This window comes from Lolium rigidum, chromosome 6 (genome assembly GCF_022539505.1).
Source record: "Lolium rigidum isolate FL_2022 chromosome 6, APGP_CSIRO_Lrig_0.1, whole genome shotgun sequence".
Taxonomy (NCBI): Eukaryota; Viridiplantae; Streptophyta; class Magnoliopsida; order Poales; family Poaceae; genus Lolium; species Lolium rigidum.
The window spans coordinates 112,975,495-112,989,214 of NC_061513.1; positions in this window are offsets into that span (position 1 = coordinate 112,975,495).

The window sequence follows — 13,720 nt, forward strand, 5'->3', positions numbered from 1 at the left end:
GTTCAAATAATGAGCCTCATGTTCTGGCTCGCTCGATTCTGGGCTCTTCGATAGGGAGATATGTTTGGCTCGGCAATCCGCCTGAGGGCGTTTGTATTCCCCGACTTTTAGTGATTTAATAAAGGAGGCCGATGTTTGCTAAAAAAATGTAAGGAACTTTCCCTTGCTGCAGCTTTTGACGATCTCTCCTCTGTTAGAAATTGGAATATTTGTAGAGATGAGATTACTGCAGCTGTTCTTGGCATCGTGAAGGGAAGAGAGTGCGGAAATTGTAAATAATACGGCTCTTGTGCTAATTTTGAAGGTACAAAACCGTACCCTCCTCTTCTAGTTTCACCTGATAAGCCTGTGCAAAGTTTTATACAAGATTGCATCTAAAGCTATTGCTAACGGCTGAAGTGCATTTTACCTAAGATCGTATCGGCAGAAGAACCACTAGTAGAAAAAGGGCCTACGTCCCGGTGCATTTGGGGCCTTCAGTCCCAGTTTTTGAACCGGGACCAACAGTCGGGACTAAAGGCTCAACCCTTTAGTCTCGGTTCAAATATACACCGGGACTAAAAGGCCCCGCCACGTGGTGCTGCCAGGGGGCTCGTGGTGGAGGACCGGGACTGGAGGGTCTCTGCCGCGGCAGAGAAAATGGCCGTTTCTCTGCCGCGGCAGGGGTTGAGGGTGGAGCAGCATCTTTCTGCCGCGACAGAGTTTCATGGTTTTATATTATTCATTCAATTCTGCAATGCATACATCATTCAAGAAACCACAAACATCGTCATGAAATACAGTACAAGTAATGCATGTTTACAATATATAAAGTCGGACCTCTTTACTATATCTATCTCATATGCCTAACATCGTATATGAACTTCCGATGGTATTCTCCAGTTCGAGCTATGACCTCGCTAAGAAAGAATCCCACAAATTTCTTCTTGAATTTCTCGTATGCGATCCTCCGTTAGGAGAGAGTCCCGTAGGCGTTCCATCTAAATTCAAAAAGGAGATCAATATATATCCATCAAACTCAATACAATTGATGGTAATAAAATGAGATTAATTGTGAAAAATTGTTCACGTACACGAGTGGCTTGTATAGCCTCGTCCGGGCCCCTATGACAGGTCATCTCACGAATGAACTCGCAGACGTAGTATCCACATAAGTTATTTCCGGGTTCCTGCTTCAAACACTTTACAAAAAAGTAAGTTCGATCAAACTAATAATCAGACATGGTATTGAAATAAAATATCAAAGAGATTCGCGAACATAGCTACATATATAGTACTACTTACAGGGTGATCTTTAAATGTAAGCTCCGGGTCCATTTACCCGGAACAACATTGATGAACCGTTTCCAAGCCCTGCCCGGCAAAGAAAAAATGAGTAAATGAGTTATTGATTAGTTGATGATATCATCGAATGAGAACATATGAAGATGATGATACGATATTGATTGAAATTACCTCTGGAGCAAGGTAGCTGTAATATCCTAGTATTCGAGACGATTGCGGGGATGATTTTAGAAAGGGATGTGCATTTCATCGTAAAATATGGGGAAATTTCGCGCTTTATTGAAAAACTGCATCTTAGAGGGAACAAGTGTCTCTCTCGATAGCAGATAGGGTTAGGGTTTCGAGAGTGCGATAAACTTGGACCTATCTAAACTCAATTAGGGTTTTTGAGAAGAGAGGGGAACAATTTCCTTCTCAACTTAAGTTGCATGATTGAATTCAAACAAGTTATGTTTGAATTTCAAATTCAAACATAAATAGGCATATTATAATTCAAATATGAGACAGTTCATTAAGTGATTGGATAAATCAATAATATAAAGTAATTGAAAATATAATTAAAGCTCATTAGAGAAAACCTTGAGCTTTATTGATTTCACACACATAATACATTGTCATTACAATATTCCAAATGAATTATAAGAATTACAACACATTACATAAATGGATTAAATGGAAAAGAAAAATGAAAATTACAAAGAGCTACACTAGCTAAATTCTTCAAGTAATTCTTGATCAACACTTGATGAAGAATTTCTTGATCACCTTTTTGATCCCTGCAAAAACAAAACAAGAAGAAACAGATACACATTATGCCAAGTGGCAATGCCACTTGGCAGGATAGTCAAATAAGTGAGGTTTTGGTGAATAATATGAAGTCTGCCGAGGGAACCAGGACAGGACCCAAGTCCCAACCTGTGAAGCACACAGGCAGCTCACAAGGAGAGCTGCATGCTCTCCACACACACATAGCCAGGGGAGGAGAACCCAGCACATGCCTTGCTATCGACCAAAGGAGTGAAGAGAGAGGCAGTATAAAGACTTTTCACAGCAAACCCTAGCAGCTCCATCGACAGAAGCTTCACCAGGGTAAGAACACAAGAACGTGAAGAACACATGACCAGCAAACCATCCAGAAACAGTTCCACCAAGAACTGCTCACTGTTGATCAAGTCACCATGGAGTAGATCAAGCACAAGCTAGCCAGGAGGAGCGGGGTAAGAACACAAACCATCCAGAAGCAAATCCTCTACACCAACACCTTTGTCTAGGAGCTGGAGTGAGGTATAACCAGAGAATCATGAGCAAGCTTTGTTTTGCTCATAAATAAACATATGCATCAATCACAGAAGAAAAAATGGGGAGAAACCCTGTTTGTATCATCACTTGGCTGTTAGCCTTTTTGGTGCAAGCAAACATGGGAGAAACTAGCAGGAGATCATCCAAGGGAACACTGGTTGTGCCAAACCAGTGGCACAACCAAAGAAATCCAGCAAGGATTTATCCTATCTAGTCAGCCAAAATCACCTAGCACCTATAGCTAGCTACACTATCAGACAGATAGACAATATAATGTCTATTTATGTTTTCAACAGCAAAGGCTACTGGAAAATCCAATCATGGATCAACCAGAAAGTATTTGAGAGCCACAGCAAAGCCACAGAGGGGGAGCTACCCTTGGACAGCATCAGGATGCTGTCAGGGCCACCTCAAACCCACGGACCAACACACCAAGTCATTGCATCATCACCCAATAGGGTTCGGTAGTGAGCTATGGTTCCCAACCGATGGTTGGCATCCTTCTAGCTCCAATTATTCGAGTTAATAGGATCATCACTGCCAAGCAGTTCATCTCATTTATCCATTCAATTAAACAAGGCTACACAGATAAATGAGATATATAAACAAACAGTGCACATATACTTGCATATGGTCCAAAGAATCACTGCAAGCATCAGCAGATGCTTGAGCAAGTAAAATCATGCACCGGCCACGAGGCCGATGTGTCACACGAGACACAAGCGAAGCATCAGTGAGACACAAGCATGGAACAACAGACAATCACCAAGTAACTGATGATCAGATGATCATCAGGGCTTGACAGAGCATGCAAGTGCATGCTAGAGCCAAGCCTAGCACCAACCATAGATCATATAAATTAAACAGCCACAGATCATGAACAATTACATCACAGATAATCAAATAAATGATTTATAATTGTATCCTGAAGCACACCAACAACAAGTGGAGCTAATTAGTCAATGAACAAGCTCAACAGGGCTTTACAGTGAAGCAAAGCTTCAGGAGCACCACACAGATAGCACTGGCACTTGCATAAGCAAGATATTGCTCACAGTAATCAAGCCAAGGCAAGGAATATGAATACACTTGATAGTCTAGCAGCAGCAGTAACAAGAACAGAGGCATAGGAGTAGCTGCAAGCAAGTAATACAAGCATAAGAAAGCTCATGGCATATAGAAATTGCACAGAATCATGCACATCAAGGTTAGAACAGCATAGGCATGGCCACTAGGCAAGGCATGGCAGCACAACAGCAGCAACCATGACAGTAACAAGGCAGGGCTAATCACACAGCAGCAGCAGCTATAGCAAGAGCATAAGCTAGCCATGAACACAACACAGCAGCGGAGGAGCAAGTGCTGGTGTACTGGCAAAGCCAACACACCAAGGAGATGGATGCCAAGGCATTCAGAGGAAGGAGAGGAGGAAGAACAGGTAAGAGAGTGAAGGAGGCGAACATACCTGGGAGCAGGAGCTGTTGACGCAGCCATGGCGGCTGCGGCGGCACAGACCAGGCCACGGCAGCGCCAAGCCGCAGCCAGGCCAGGCCACGTCGAGCGCCACCGCACCCAGTGCACCACTTGCAAGCCGCTGAGCGGCTAAGGGAGGCCTGGAGCGTCCACCGACACCCATCGTCGGCGAGGACCGCAACCCTAGCACCAGAGAGGGTCGCGGATGAGCGAACCAGGACGCACGCGTCAGATCGACGTGGATAGATCGACGCGCCATCACGGGCCGCGTCGATTGCGCACTATGGCGGGGGGCAACACCGCCGGAGTCTGCCGGAATCGGTCGGCGACGGTGACGCAGGCGTCGCGAGAGAGGAACTAGGGTTAGGGTTTCTGTCGCGCGCGCGCGAGAGAGAGAGAGAGAGAGAGAGAGAGAGAGAGAGAGAGAGAGAGAGAGAGAGAGAGAGAGAGAGAGAGAGAGAGAGAGAGAGAGAGAGAGAGAGAGAGAGAGAGAAGTGAGGCTGGTCGAGCCGGACCAGGTGGGTCGATTCGACCTAACCCACTGGGTTACACCGATAGGTGGGCCGAGGAATAAATTGGTCATTTCCAAATTCACCTAAAAACTGAAACTTTGACCAAATTTAAAAAATTGATTATAACTCTAAAAAAATAATGAAAAATATGCAAACCACTTAAAATTTTATTCTCTATCCAAATAAAATATGAGATAGAATTCTTGAGACAACAAAATTTGAATCATTATTTAATTCAAAGAAAAAGGATTAATAAAGAATCATTAAAAATAAGACCATATTTTTAATGATTAAAATAAGTCCATAAATTATTTTGGACTTAGAAACACCTTGGCAATATTCCAAGGTAGAATTTTACTCTTAAGGAGTATTCCTAAATTGTTCTTAGTAAATACCTCTGACATGAAAAAACACCGGGAAGGGGGGACAAAACCCTAAAAGCTGAATGCATGCATAATTGCTTCTTTAACCATTGCCCTTATCGGACAATGATGCCATCTTTCAGAAACATAGGACAAGGGTCAGTCCACACCATCGAACTGCAACACTTTGCAGTCTTCAGGCAAGTTCATCGCTTGCTCATGTCATTTGAGTATTTTTACTAAATTACTTGCAAAGTACTATGCTTATCACTCTTGCATGAAAAAGCAAAAATACTAATTTCATAACTATGAATATGACTATGTGGTGGGCAATGGAACCATGGTATGAGTATGGTGGAGGTTCCATTGCAATGGGTTTGTATCCATCTAAGATTAAACAACAAATATCGTCCAGTGATTCTTGTGCCGTAATACCTGTGTTAACCATAAGAGTGGGACGGAGTAGTCAAGTGTGTTCTCTCCTCTCGTTCATCAACGGATGCGCTTACCGTAGACACTTGAACCAGTTAAGGACAAGCGGTGGGTGGGGATCCCATTCTAATTCCCCACGGTAATGCGGTCTATGATGGGTTGCAACCACCGGCGTAGGAATTCAGGGAGAGTCCTGAATTGTCGTCGAGGTCGGAAGGTATCCATAGGGGTACGCTCACCGGCGTGAAACCATGGTCGGCGTTGCAACAAAGGGTGGCTGTGCGAGGTCGCGGGAGAATGCATTTTTACTAAGACCTTATACCGGGCCCCACACCACGGAAGTGTGGACGGGAAAGCTGCCCGGTTGGCACCAAGGTTAAGATCTCTTATGGGTAAAGCAACACACCTCTGCAGAGTGTAATGAATCGTGACCCGTCACTCCCTGTTCCGGGATTTGGAACTGCGAACGCTGCCGGAAAGGAACTCCATGAAGTTCTAGTAAACCGGTGAAGGCTGACGGACATAGTTCTTCTGAATAAAAACAACCTTTTGAAGAAATGGTTATGAAAACATGCATTGGTATTAGACTTTCTGGTCTAATATCGTAGCTAGTGCATTAAACACCTCTTTCCTAATATTAACTTGTTGAGTACGCTCGTACTCATACCTCTTATAATCCTTTGCTTAGACTGTCTGAATCACCTCGAGGAGGCAAATGACGGACAATGCGGAGCAGAGGAGATCTGCTACGAGGAGCCTGACCTCTCAGGCGGTGTAGAAGGCGTAGAATATCTTATCGTCTACAGATCCGTGGAGGCGTCCGAAGGAGAACAAGCCTAAGCTACCGTAGTGCTAGTGGTAACCGAGCAGTGCGAACTCTTTAGTACTTAGCTGCTGGGATGGAATAAATGTATAATCTGACAAGACTCTTATATTGTAAGTCAAGTTGGGTTCACCTCGAACCTAGGAGGAGCTCCGAGTTGATGTATATGTTTGGATTGTAATATTATGTGAATGAGTTATGGACCAGCTATGTTCTGTTGTACTACTCCGAGGGATGTAATATTTGCAAACTGGTACTTCGTGAATGTTATATCAACGGCTGGCATACTACAACATGCAGTGATTGATACGTCTCAAATGTATCTATAATTTCTTATGTTCCATGCTAGTTTTATGACAATACTCACATGTTTTATATACACTTTATATCATTTTGATGCATTTTCCGGCACTAACCTATTAACAAGATGCCGAAGCGCCAGTTCCTGTTTTCTGCTGTTTTTGGTTTCAGAAATCCTACACAGGAAATATTCTCGGAATTGGACGAAACAAAAGCCCACGGTTTTATTTTCCACGGAGCCTTCCAGAAGTCCGAAGAGGAGACGAAGAGAGGAGACGAGGCGGCCACACCCTAGGGGGGCGCGGCCCCTCCCTGGCCGCGCCGCCCTATGGGGTGGGCCCCTCGAGCGTCCCTCGACTCCGCCCCTTCGCCTATATAATCTCTCCGTCGCGAAAACCCTAGTACCGAGAGCCACGATACGAGAAAACATACTGAGACGCCGCCGCCGTCAACCTCATCTCGGGAGGTTCTGAAGATCGCCTCTGGCACCCTGCCGGAGAGGGGAATCATCACCGGAGGGCTCTACACCATCATGCCCGCCTCCGGACTGTTGCGTGAGTAGTTCATCCTTGGACTATGGGTCCATAGCAGTAGCTAGATGGTTGTCTTCTCCTCTTGTGCTATCATGTTTAGATCTTGTGAGCTGCCTATCATGATCAAGATCATCTATTTGTAATGCTACATGTTGTGTTTGTTGGGATCCGATGAATATGGAATACTATGTCAAGTTGATTATTGATCTATCATATATGTGTTGTTTATGATCTTGCATGCTCTCCGTTGCTAGTTGACATAGGCATCCCCAATGGGCCTGCCGAAGAAGGTACCCGGGGTTTACTGAAGGCCCACGACCCGAAGGATAAGAAGATTCGGAAGCCCAAGATATTATTAAGGAAAGCTAGAGTTGTAATAGGAGGCATTATTTGTAATCTTGCGGGAAGGGTTAGAAACCCTCCCGGACTCTGTAAACTTGTGAATCACGAATCCCTCGGCTCCACCTCCTATATAAGGGGGAGTCGAGGGACAAAGAAAGGATCGAATCATTGTCTGTCAAACCCTAGCTTTTACATCGTCGAGTACTTTTCGGCTGAAACCTTCGAGATCTACTTGCCCTCTACATCCAACGAAACCCTAGTCTACAACTTGTAGGCAGTGACAAGTTAATACCTTGTCAATTGGCGTCATCTAGAGGCGACAAGGAGCTGATCTCGATGGCACGTTCAAGATCGTCGACTTCGTCGATAGCAAGCAACATCATGGACAGAGGTAAACAGATCGAAACTGGTCTCGTTGATTTTGTTCCTCACCCGCCCTCCCGTTTGGATGCATATGCGTATTTGGAAGAGCCCACGGAGATGACGTTCGGAAAGTTCCACTTTCGCGTCGAGAAAGAAGGAACGTATCGTCTCGAAGTTCCGATCTCGTCGGGATTATCGGCGGTCGATCCCGATTTTTCAAGCTCATCGTCATCCATCGAGTCAGGCGATGAGGAGACTTCATCGCCATGCTTCATCAGCACCAAGGCAAGCGAGAAACTCGCCAAGATCTTCAGCGACATATCCTTTGAGTCATCCGCGGACTCCTATATAAGCGATGACTCAAGCGACACCGACAGCTTCGACTTCATCGACAAATCCATCTCTATCGGAAAGGTCTTCACCAATCTTTATGATGGTGTCACCAAACCAAGCAAAGTTCAGCACTCAAAATATCATCAGATCTGCGCCATCGGAGAAGCAAGTCGCGATCAGGAGGAAACATCAGAGGCTTTCGACGACTTGGGAAATCCATATGTCGATCCTTCTGACCTAAGGCGAGGTTTGGGCACTAAATATGTCGGGCCTACACCACGTGTTAGAGTCCAACTTCCACAAGCAGCATGGGATAGAGCAGCAAGAGCTATGGATGGTTCTAAACCAATGGAGACAACCGCTACGGTCGAAGAATTACAGGCCTACCAATATAGGCTCACTCGAGCTGGAAGGGAATTAGAAAAATAGACAAATGTGATCCGAGACGGAAGAAAAGAGGCAGCCTCAGCATCAAGCAGGCGAAGAGCGGAGTTAAGTCGACAATCAGGAACTTCGGGAGATAGCCACAGAGAAGCTCGAAGGAGAGCAAGATCTCGGCTGCAAAATATACCTGAGGCTGAAAGAGAGACTTTAATTCAAAACATCGATATGTCTTTTATGTCAATCGACACGAGGGGGAATATCATCCCGAAAACACCAGAAGCAGGATACATGGCAACGCAAGCTTTCATCTTAGCATCCAGGCCACCTCCACGGGGACCCGAGAGAAGCGTTGTATAACATGGCCATGGCGGGACGTGGGGCCATGGGAGCGGCATTTGCGGCCACACCTCCCGAAGGAGCCCCAAGACAAAATAGCCCGAGACCCTATTGCGGCGGTGCAAAATCCACCGGCAACAAGTGGAGTCGGAGATACGGTGGCTCGGGCCGGGGTAGATAGAGCGCGACAAGGCGAAGAGAACATCGGCGGTCACCGAGCTCGGCGAAGAAGATATGTGTGGACTCCCGTGTTTTACGCGACGGGTCCGAAAACTCGAGTCCCCTCGGATTCAAGTTACCCGATAGTTTCAAGAAATTTGATGGCCTACAAGATCCCGAGGATTGGCTAGTCGATTACCTCGAGACGGTAAAGCTGATAGGTGGGACTAGAGCAACAGCCATGCAGAGCATTCAGATACACCTGAGTGGAGCCGTGATACGTCTCCGACGTATCGATAATTTCTTATGTTCCATGCCATATTATTGATGATATCTACATGTTTTATGCACACTTTATGTCATATTCGTGCATTTTCTGGAACTAACCTATTAACAAGATGCCGAAGAGCCGGTTCTGTTGTTTTCTGCTGTTTTTGGTTTCGAAATCCTAGTAACGAAATATTCTCGGAATTGGACGAAATTAAAACCCGGGGTCCTATTTTGCCACGAAGCTTCCAGGAAGACCGAAGAGGAGTCGAAGTGGGGCCACGAGGGGCCGCCACCATAGGGCGGCGCGGCCCAGGCCTTGGCCGCGCCGACCTGTGGTGTGGGGCCCTCGTGTGGCCCCCCACGTTTCCCTTCCGCCTACTTAAAGCCTCCGTCGCGAAACCCCTGATGCGAAGAACCACGATACGGAAAACCTTCCAGAGACGCCGCCGCCGCCAATCCCATCTCGGGGGATTCTGGAGATCTCCTCCGGCACCCTGCCGGAGAGGGGATTCATCTCCCGGAGGACTCTACACCGCCATGGTCGCCTCCGGAGTGATGAGTGAGTAGTTCACCCCTGGACTATGGGTCCATAGCGAGTAGCTAGATGGTTGTCTTCTCCTCATTGTGCTTCATTGTTGGATCTTGTGAGCTGCCTAACATGATCAAGATCATCTATCCGTAATACTATATGTTGTGTTTGTCGGGATCCGATGGATAGAGAATACCATGTTATGTTAATTATCAAGTTATTACCTATGTGTTGTTTATGATCTTGCATGCTCTCCGTTATTAGTAGAGGCTCTGGCCAAGTTGATGCTAGTAACTCCAAGAGGGGTATTTATGCTCGATAGTGGGTTCATGCTCGCATTGACACCTGGGGGAGTGACGAAACCCCTAAGGTTGTGTTGTCTTGTTGCCACTAGGGATAAAATATTGATGCTATGTCCGAGGATGTAGTTGTTGATTACATTACGCACCATACTTAATGCAATTGTCTGTTGCTTTGCAACTTAATACTGGAGGGGGTTCGGATGATAACTCTGAAGGTGGACTTTTTAGGCATAGATGCGATTGGATGGCGGTCTATGTGCTTTGTCGTAATGCCCAATTAAATCTCACTTTGTACTTATCATGACATGTATGTGCATTGTTATGCCCTCTCTATTTGTCAATTGCCCGACTGTAATTTGTTCACCCAACATGCTTTTATCTTATGGGAGAGACACCTCTAGTGAGCTGTGGACCCCGGTCCATTCTTTAATACTTGAAATACAAATCTGCTGCAATACTTGTTTTTATCTGTTTTCTCTGCAAACAATCATCTTCCACACAATACGGTTAATCCTTTGTTACAGACAAGCCGGTGAGATTGACAACCTCACTTGTTTCGTTGGGGCAAAGTACTTTGGTTGTGTTGTGCGGGTTCCACGTTGGCGCCGGAATCTGCGGTGTTGCGCCGCACTACATCCCGCCGCCATCAACCTTCAACGTGCTTCTTGGCTCCTCCTGGTTCGATAAACCTTGGTTTCTTTCGAGGGAAAACTTGCTCTCTGTGCGCATCATACCTTCCTCTTGGGGTTCCCAACGAACGTGTGAATTACACGCCATCAAGCATATTTTCAGGCGCCGTTGCCGGGAGATCAAGACACGCTGCAAGGGGAGTCTCCACTTCTCAATCTCTTTACTTTGTTTTTGTCTTGCTTTATTTTATTTACTACTTTGTTTGCTGCACTTATATCAAAACACAAAAAAATTAGTTGCTAGCTTTACTTTATTTACTATCTTGTTTGCTATATTAAAAACACAAAAAAATTAGTTTACTTGCATTTACTTTATCTAGTTTGCTTTATTTACTACTGCTAAAATGGCCACCCCTGAAAATACTAAGTTGTGTGACTTCACTAGCACAAATAATAATGATTTCTTATGCACACCTATTGCTCCACCTGCTACTACAGACAGAATTCTTTGAAATTAAACCTGCTTTACTGAATCTTGTTATGCGAGAGCAATTTTCTGGTGTTAGTTCTGATGATGCTCGCTGCCCATCTCAATAATTTTGTTGAACTATGTGAAATGCAAAAGTATAAAGATGTAGATGGTGACATTATAAAATTAAAATTGTTTCCTTTCTCATTAAGAGGAAGAGCTAAAGATTGGTTGCTATCTCTTGCCTAAGAATAGTATTGATTCCTGGACTAAATGCAAGGATGCTTTTATTGGTAGATATTATCCCCCTGCTAAAATTATATCTTTGAGGAGTAGCATAATGAATTTTAAACAATTGGATAATGAACATGTTTCTCAAGCTTGGGAAAGAATGAAATCTTTGGTTAAAAATTGCCCAACCCATGGACTGACTACTTGGATGATCATCCAAACCTTCTATGCGAGGACTAAATTTTTCTTCGCGGAATTTATTGGATTCAGCTGCTGGAGGTACCTTTATGTCCATCACTCTTGGTGAAGCAACAAAGCTCCTTGATAATATGATGGTTAATTACTCTGAATGGCACACGGAAAGAGCTCCACAAGGTAAGAAGGTAAATTCTGTTGAAGAATCCTCTTCCTTGAATGATAAGGTTGATGCTATTATGACTATGCTTGTGAATGATAGGACTAATGTCAATCCTAATAATGTTCCGTTAGCTTCATTGGTTGCCCAAGAAGAACATGTTGATGTAAACTTCATTAAAAATAATAATTTCAACAACAATGCTTATCGGAACAATTCTAGTAATAACTATAGGCCATATCCTTATAATAATGGTAACGGTTATGCTAATTCTTATGGGAATTCTTACAACAATAATAGGAATACACCCTCTGGACTTGAAGCTATGCTTAAAGAATTTATTAGTACACAAACTGCCTTTAACAAATCTGTTGAGGAAAAGCTCAATAAAATTGATATTCTCGCTTCTAAGGTTGATAGTCTTGCCTCGATGTTGATCTTTTGAAATCGAAAGTTATGCCTAATAGGGATATTGAAAATAAAATTGTTACTACAGCAAATGCCATCCAAGTTAGAATTAATGAGAATATAAGATTAATGGCTGAAGCTGCGTGCTAGGTGGGATAGAGAAGAAAATGAAAAACTAGCTAAAGAGGAAAATGTAGCTAAAGTTTGGACTATTACCACCACTAGCAATGCTAATGATTCACATGTTGCTGCACCTCCTACTATTAATGGTAAAATAATTGGTGTTGGCAATGTTTCTACTCCTAGTGCAAAGCGCGCAAAATTATCTGAAAGCTGCTAAAGCTGCTAAGCTGCCTGTGATAAAGCTGCTGAAATTTTTTCCAACCTTGGGGCTGATAATCCCATGGCTTTAGATTGTAATGATTTAGATTTTGATGATTGCCACATCTCTGAAGTTATAAAGTTCTTACAAAAACTTGCTAAGAGTCCCAATGCTAGCGTTTGTAAACTTGGCTTTCACAAAACATATTACAAATGCTCTCATAAAAGCTAGAGAAGAGAAACTAAAACTTGAAACTTCTATTCCTAGAAAGCTAGAGGATGGTTGGGAGCCCATCATTAAAATAAGAGTCAAAGATTTTGATTGTAATGCTTTATGTGATCTTGGTGCAAGTAATTCTGTTATGCCTAAGAAAGTCTATGATATGCTTGACTTGCCACCATTGAAAAACTGTTATCTGGATGTTAATCTCGCTGATAATGCTAAGAAGAAACCTTTGGGGAGAGTTGATAATGTTCATATTATGGTTAACAATAACCTTGTCCCCGTTGATTTTGTTGTCTTGGATATTGAATGCAATGCATCTTGTCCCATTATATTGGGAAGACCTTTTCTTGAACCGATTGGTGCTACTATTGATATGAAGGAGGGTAATATTAAATATCAATTTCCTCTCAAGAAAGGTATGGAACACTTCCCTAGAAAGAGAATGAAGTTACCTTATGATTCTATTATTAGAACAAATTATGATGTTGATGCTTCGTCTCTTGATGTTACTTGATATACACTTTCATGCGCCTAGGCTGAAAGGCGTTAAAGAAAAGCGCTTATGGGAGACAACCCATGTTTTTACTACAGTATTTTTGTTTTATATTTGAGTCTTGGAAGTTGTTTACTACTGTAGCAACCTCTCCTTATCTTAGTTTTATGTTTTGTTGTGCCAAGTAAAGTCTTTGATAGTAAAGTAAATACTAGATTTGGATTACTCGCGCAGAAACAGATTTCTTTTCTTTGTCACGAATCTGGGTCTAATTCTTCTGTAGGTAACTCAGAAAATTAAGCCAATTTACGTAGTGATCCTCGGATATGTACGCAACTTTCATTCAATTTGGGAATTTTCATTTGAGCAAGTCTGGTGCCCTAATAAAATCCATCTTTACGGACTGTTCTGTTTTGACAGGTCTTGCCTTTTATTTCGCATTGCCTCTTTTGCTATGTTGGATGAATTTCTTTGATCCATTAATGTCCAGTAGCTTTATGCAATGTCCAGAAGTGTTAAGAATGATTGTGTCACCTCTGAACATGTTAATTT